Source organism: Bidens hawaiensis, unplaced genomic scaffold, assembly GCF_021521415.1.
Source record: "Bidens hawaiensis isolate Kalapana, Puna unplaced genomic scaffold, B.hawaiensis_p1.1 tig00017264_1, whole genome shotgun sequence".
NCBI classification, from domain to species: Eukaryota; Viridiplantae; Streptophyta; class Magnoliopsida; order Asterales; family Asteraceae; genus Bidens; species Bidens hawaiensis.
In genome coordinates, this window is record NW_027492618.1 from 210,347 (window position 1) to 218,091 (window position 7,745).

At 35.9% G+C, this 7,745-nt stretch overlaps 1 pseudogene across 1 annotated transcript; it reads right to left on the bottom strand.

Moving 5' to 3' along the window:
• Positions 1–730: 730 nt before the first annotated feature.
• On the bottom strand, positions 731–2,312 carry LOC143553533 (putative ribonuclease P/MRP protein subunit POP5; annotated as a pseudogene). The gene is made up of 3 exons (XR_013138847.1): positions 2,135–2,312; positions 1,926–2,063; positions 731–913 (listed from the first exon to the last, which is right to left on the bottom strand). The product of XR_013138847.1 is annotated as a putative ribonuclease P/MRP protein subunit POP5 (transcript).
• Positions 2,313–7,745: the final 5,433 nt, after the last annotated feature.

The following is a 7,745-nucleotide window of genomic DNA, read 5'->3' on the forward strand; positions in this document are numbered from 1 at the left end:
CTACCACTATAAAAAAAATTTAAAAGCATATAAAAAAAATTTGACCCACAAAAATTACATGCCTCGAACGGTTGTCCGGCTCGCACTACCCTAGGGACGGCCCTGGAGTAAACGAAAGACCAATTTCCGAACCGCTCCAAAAACTGGTGTGAAACAAGATTGAACTGTAGATTTGATATCGGTTTGAGAACCTTTTCGTTGAAACCGGTTAAAACCAAATTGAACCGCTTATGATTGCTTCTAAACCGAAATTAGTTAGTTTCAAACCCAGATCCTTTCGCACTTGAAACTGGTCTCACAAGAACCAATTTTGACTTGGTTAAATGTTTTATTCAACGGTTCAAATGGGAAAATCCTAGAAAAAGTATTTGAAAAGAACTAGTGTACTTGTGTTCAAAGTCACACTATCTAAAATGCATAAAACCACTTCAAACAAGAAAAGAATATCATATTATAAATAAAATATACTTTTATAAGAATCGTTAACCAACCAGACAACCAAATTGCGCCAGCCACTTATTGTTAATTTCTTTCTTAGTTTATACTTGAATTAGTTTTCTTTCTTAATCTTTTGTACTTTTGATTTGTCTTTAATGTATATTTTGTACCTTTCTTTTTTTTTATGTAACTTTTGCATTTATTTTTATTAACATCATCCCCGTTTCTGATACCGGCTTGACAGTTGATCCAATAAACGAATTGTTCTTAAAAACATAGTATGACACATCAATTGTTTATAAATCAAAGTGTATAAAATAACTCGTGTTTTAGTGCTCTAACATCTTGATTCTCTCAAGATTCTGCATATGTTTATTAACATCTTCTGTTTGTAGAGCACCAGAAACAATCTTTAAATGTTCAAATTTCAATTCTTCACACTTCAATGCTGCAGATTTACATGCCCTAATGTTCCCTGATTCACAAAAAAAATTAAAATAACAAAAAACATTAGTGTTCTCGTTATGCTTTATCCCTAACGGGTCAAAAAAAAAACCAGGGACTAAAAAGTCAAGTCCGCCTCACTTGTGAAATTAGTTTATAGACCATCAATGCATGTATCCACCTTTAAACCGACTCCGAAAAACATGATAAATAACGGAAAATACCCTTGTAACCTTCTAGAAGACAAAACAATTTTAACCTATAACGTGCGACAATTCAAAAATTTTAAGGACATTCTCGCCATCACACTAGTTTTAGCCATGGCTGTTAAAAACCCGACTAGACGTCGATTAATCGCTATTTGGTCAAAATCGGGAGAATTGAAAAATTTTTATATAAAATTTGGTATGCATGCATATTTGGAAGATTCCATATAATTTCCAATCCGATTAATCACTAGTCCCTACCACACTACCTGAGTAGCGCCTAGCGAGTTCCACAAGACTGGTTTTAGCCGAAATTGGCAAGAAAATAATACGTGCTTGGGTGGCCAATACAGCAGCTTCAAATTTAATTTAAAAGAGCTTAAGCTTGATTAGTTTAAGCTTTATTTTTAAATTCAAGCTCGGCCCATGAGAAGGTTTTTCAAGCTCGAGCTCGGCTCGCTTATAATCTATTTAATTATTTTTATCATATTTTAAATAGATAATTATAATATAACTATTAAATATAATGAATAAAAACTATATGAATAGTTGGCTCATTTAGGCTAGCGAGCCAGCTCGAACTCCATAAGTGAAGCTCGGGCTGGGCTTGTCTATTAAACAAGCTCATCTTAAGGTATGAGCTTAGCTCGTTTACACTCCTAGTTCTAATATATGGGTTACTTTTATTAAAAGAAGTTGAATACTTGTGTGACCTCCAAATATATTATCCCTATCCTTAGCATAAAACCTACTAAATTGCTTTACTATCATTCCAAGAATACATTTTGTAATCAAATTTAACCCACAAAGTATAGATGTAAAAAAATTTGTACCCACCGCTAAGGTCCAATAAGTTAAAAACCACGGGGCAATTCCCGACACTTGTAACCATGGTAACTGCAGCCCAAACTTTTTGATGCTCATCTCTTGAAGCTCTGATAATGCATACTTTGGTGATAGGGTTAACATATTTGACTGCACAAACATGATATTAAATATTTGCAGAATAAAAGAGCATCTTCTTTTTAATAGAAATGTTTAATAACCTTGGAAAGATCCTAATGATGAGGCGAGACCGCACTCGCCAAAATTGAGAAGAATGCTGTCTTTAATTGCTTTTGATATATTATGTTGGCTAAGAATAATGGGATCGTTTTTTGAAATATCTTTGTTTGGATCGACAAATACCTCCAGCACCAAGTATCTGTTTTAAAAGCCGACCATTATGATTTCTTGGCCTACAAAAGCAAACACAGTTTAAGTTGAACTACAAATAAGAAAATGATGAGTTAAAAAAGAACCTTTGAACTGAATATAATGAAATAATCAAGTGCCAATTTCTTGCAAAAAGAAGACATGGACCTATGGACAGTGAAACATCATTGAAGCATAACATCAAACAGTTGGTGTGCATGCTTAACTAAGCCTAATTCAAAAACCAAGATGGATTACATAAAAAAATCTACAAATTCATAAAAAGTAGTAGCATTATAAGTTTCAGAGTAAAAAAAAAGGTTAACAAAAATATTGACCAGATTAAAGTAAATAAGAGACATTTAAGAGAGGGGCAATTGGGCAAACCTTGAGGAGTAAAGAGGCCAGACCGACGGAGTAAAAATCAGCGGCGGAGCAACGGTGGTTCTCCTGGTTCGCACGGAGAGGGGTTTTAGGATGTGGGCTTATAAATTAATTATATTGATATTGATTAATTGGTTTAACTTAAATGCTGTTGTGGGATTATTTTGTGGGTTTAATTACAGGTGTGATTTCTAACAGGTGATTGATTATTAACCAGCCCAGTATAGTATTTAGACGTGCACAAAAAAACCGGTTCTGGAACCGACCCGAAACCGGTTCCAGTTCCTACCCGATTGACCTTATACCCGGTCTGGGTATTTTTATACCCGAAATCCATACCCGGTTCCACTAATTATATAATTGAAACGGTTCCTACCCGGTTCCAAATTGTACCCGGTTCGGTTTCTACCCGAAAAAACCGGTTCTGGCAGGTTTTTTTAAAAACAAACAGCTGTTGGTCAAGGTATCCGTTGGAATATAGCTGTTGGAACCGGTTTTTGAGAGAAATATAGCCGTTGTAACCGGTTCCAACGGTAATATAGCCGTTGGAATCGGTTTTTGATGCCCGAAACCTATATATAACTTGTTTTCCACCACTTGTTTCACCACCAAACTCAAAAACAAACTAAAATACTTCTCGTTTAGCAAACCCGACCATCCGACTCAATAATATTATGGCACCCACCAAAAAAATTAACAATAAGGCTAAGAAGAATGTTTTTGTTGAACTCGTTCGTGCTATAGATGACCCACAAGTTCTTGCGGTAGTCACCCATAACCGCAACCAAGACATATGGAAGAATTGGGATTTGGTTGTTAGTGTCGAGGGTTACCAAAAGGCTCGTTGCAAACTATGTGGAACACAATTAAAGCACGATTCCAACTCGACCTTGAGAAAGCACATCGAGAAGCCATATTACAAGGCCTTGAAAGGCATTGGCGCAACCGATCAAGTTGACTTGGGTAAAGATGGTACACTATTTCGTTTCAACACGAATCAAGTTCAAGATAGAATGGCAAAGTTCGTTATTCAACGAGGTTTGTTGTTTAACCACTTTGACGACCCGGATTTGACGTCGTTGATTTGAGAAACTCTACAACCGCGATACTCACATGTAAGTCGTATTACCTTAAGACGTCATTGTATCAAGTTGTGGGAGTGCTAAAAAAGAGTTAATCGAGTTTTTTCATTCTTTACAAGCGATGGTTAGTTTAACTACCGATGTTTGGTCGGCACCACACGGGTTACCCGAATCATACATATGTGTCACCGCTCATTGGGTTGATCCGGTGACATGGCAAATGATGAAACGCACCATCACTTTTGAAAACTTCTCGTACCCACATACCGCCGAAAAATTGTTTGAATTGCTTGATGAAGTTATAACGACTTGCAACTTGAAAAATAAAATATTTTCGATTTCTTTTGACAACGCATCAAACAATACTAAGGCGGCCGAAAAATTTATCATTAAATATTCACCACCTTGTTACGGGGATTTTTTCATGTTCGATGTATTGCACATATCATCAACTTGGTTGTTCAAAAAGGTCTCGACAATGAAAACATTTGTGAGGATTTAAAATTCTTTAGACTTATGTTACAAGATGTTTTCAAAAGTGGTAAAAGAATACATCTTGAATATAAGAACTATTACAAGTCGGTTGAAAGAAAGTATTTGGGGCCGAATTGGGACGTTCCAACCCGTTGGAACTCAACTTGTCATATGCTCAAGTGTGTTTTTGCCCAACGCCAAACTCTACAAAGTTTTTATAACAATCTTGTTGACGTACGCGAGGCCGATATGTTTCCCGAAAGTGTTTGGGTCAATGTCGGTTTTTTGTTGAAATATCTTGACGTGTTCAAAACCTCAACAACAAAGTTATCGGGAGTGTATTATCCTGCTAGTTGTTGGGTTTTGCAAGAATTGTACTACATGTCTTGTACTTTTAAAGAGTTTGAGGAGAAGAACAAACTCTTCACGAATATTGTTGTGGTAATGAAGGAAAAGTTCTTAAAAATATTTTGAAAACATACCGCCGGTCTTTACTTGTGCCGCCGCTTTAAACCCCTATTGGAATGTTAATGAGGTTGAGACAACGATCGAGGAAATATTCGACAACATGGGTATGCACGAGATCGACCCGAAGTTGTCGACGGAAGCGAAGTAAAAGTTTAACAAAAACCTTCAAGACCTTTATGACCATTATTTTCAAATGTATGGTCCAAGCACGAAATCGTCTTTTGTGAAAAATACAACTACTAGTAGGCCGTGCAAGGACCAACTTATAAACTTGATGAATGTGGTTCGTGAATCGGCATCGAATAGGCAAAGAGGAAACACACCAACTAGCGAACTTGGTCGATATAGTGGAGCAAACTATGTTGAGGGCGCAACGGTCGACGACATTCGCAATATTGATTTGTTGGCTTGGTGGAAAGGAAAACAAAACGAATTTCCTATTCTATCCGCCATGGATCGTGATTTGCTTGCCGTACAAGCCTCAACGGTTGCTTCCGAATCAGTTTTTTATCTTAGTGAGAGGGTATTATCAATGCGAAGAACAAAATTAACTCCCGAGTCTCTAGAAGTTTTCATTTGCCTAAAGGACCATTTGGATGCGGTGGCTCGTGTACAACACAAGGCAAACTTTGAAGACGAAATACCAATAGAGCGTCCTATTCATGATGAGGAGGCGGATGACGGGCATTCTTCCGATAATTCGGGCGGTGAAGAAGACAATGGTGAAGACGAAGAAGAGTTGTAATTTTTATCAATGTTGTTAAAGTATACAAGGTCGAGTACTCTCCGAGTACTCGCTATAAGGTATGGTGTCGAGGGGAGTTTCTTTTACTCCGCCTAGTTACTAAAAATTGTTTAAAGATGGTCAACATTAGTCAGAATCACATTTAGTCGGTTAACTTGGGTCTATTTTCACTTAAAAAATACAACATAATTCGTATTTCTATGATATTAAAGAACGGATATCATGTTTTAAATTAATGATTAACAATTTTTAGAATAATTTAGTGTTTAAAAATGTATTTCTCTTATTTATATTGATATTCACTTATTTTGTTATAAATATTAGTAAACTTATGATATTTGAAATATATATATTACCCAAAATTAATTTTCTTTATATTTATCATGTCAGAGTACTCCCCGAGTACTCCGAGTATTCCCTCCAAGGTACCGCCTAGCGACTTTTGCAGCATTGATTTTTATTTGTTTAGTAGAATCATTTGTAACACAATCAAAGTTCAACTAATATTAAGTTTTGATTTGTTTAATAACTACTTTTGTTTTGTTTATTACTAGTACCGGTTTATTTCTTATTAGTCATGATTAGTTTACTTTTTTAATAACGACGAACACTTTATTTATTTAAAGAAGAACTACTACAAACATTATTAAAACATAACGATACTAAACATAACAACTACAACTAGTAAACAACGTCCGTCGTTTTAATCCGACGTTCTACAACAATTAAGTGTTATTACCGGCGGTAGATGCTTGGGTTGTAGAGCCGGACGACTCTTCCACTTCCGCTTTTTTGGCATCCAAACTTCTTTTCTCTCGACAATACTTATTCGTATGTTTTCGTAATGTCGAGTTGGACCCTGCTTTAAGAAACTTCGAGCAATATTTGCAACGAGCCATCTCTTGTGCGTCGGTCATGACACACAAATCGTAATGAACCCAAACATCGGGGCATAGTGTTGTTTCGATCACCATAACAACGTCGTCATTAGTTGCCATTTCTTGTCGGTTTAACCTTAATTGTGATTTAGAGTGTGTTATATAGTTTAAAAAGTTGTTTAAGTAACAACACACAACACATTGCTATTTATAGTATGTTTTTATTCTATATATAGTAAAAAAACCGGTTCCAACGGTCAAAAATGGCTATATAGCCGTTGGAACCGATTTGTAACGGCTAGTTTATTTGAATTTAAAAAAAAACCGGCGGAACCGGTTTTTACGTAATACCCGGTCCCGGTTCCTACCCTACCCGGTTCCTAAAAGTTGGCATTTCGGGGCACCGGTTCGGGTCCGGAACCGACCCGGTTCCTGACTGGAACCGGTCCCATTTTCTACCAGGTGTAAAAAAACCTGGTTCGGGTTTTTAACAGAACCCGATTGTGTGCACCTCTAATAGTATTAGGCTAGAGACCGTTTGGGGTTTTCACCTAGGAACTGGTTAATTTCAGTCATTTAAAGGTGTTCCCCACCGCACTCCGGTCCGTATACTGCATTGTTTTCTCAACTCAATTAAAAGTATAGTTTTGACACACTTTTTAAAAGTATACTTTGTGTAACTTCGTTTTCTTTTAAGGTATGGATATATATCCGGGCTATGAAATGCATGTTGATGAATCCTAATATGTCGCCATCAAAGAAAATATAAAATAAACCATTGAAAAGAGATTTGGCTATTTTGCATTTTAGGGATCTTGCTTTTGGCCTGGCAATCTTGCAAGTTATAACTCAATATACATGATGATTATAAATTTATAAGTGTTTATCCGAAATTAAGTGACTTGATAGTTTGAGAAAAATTTTAGAAACACATGTGAAAGACTCAATTGCTTAATTCATGAAAAGAATTATAATAAATCTTAAACTGAAAACCATTTTTTTAATAACTAATACCTTATATATAGTCGATCTAACACACATCAATCCATCAATACAATATCAAGACCATCAAAGATATACCAGTTTATAAAACTTGTGATTAAAAACAACGCTCGCTTTCAAAAGGGTCCTAGAAACCATCTATCTATAATATATAAACAAAAACCCAAAAATCCTACGTGTCGCGATATGGTTGCTCCCATTTTTTTAGAGTTACCAGATTTGCTTGATTTTTTTTTTTTAAATAATCGAAGTTTTATATAATTTACTATAAAACGATTACAATAAAGTGGCAGGCAAACGGGCAACAAGCTTGATTTTAAAAGAATAACTTCTCATTGATTAAGCCCGGTTTGTATCCGTTTACCTCCAAAATATACCCGAATATCTTTACACGGGGCATAACACCTCTCACCTATGTAACCCTCCCTAA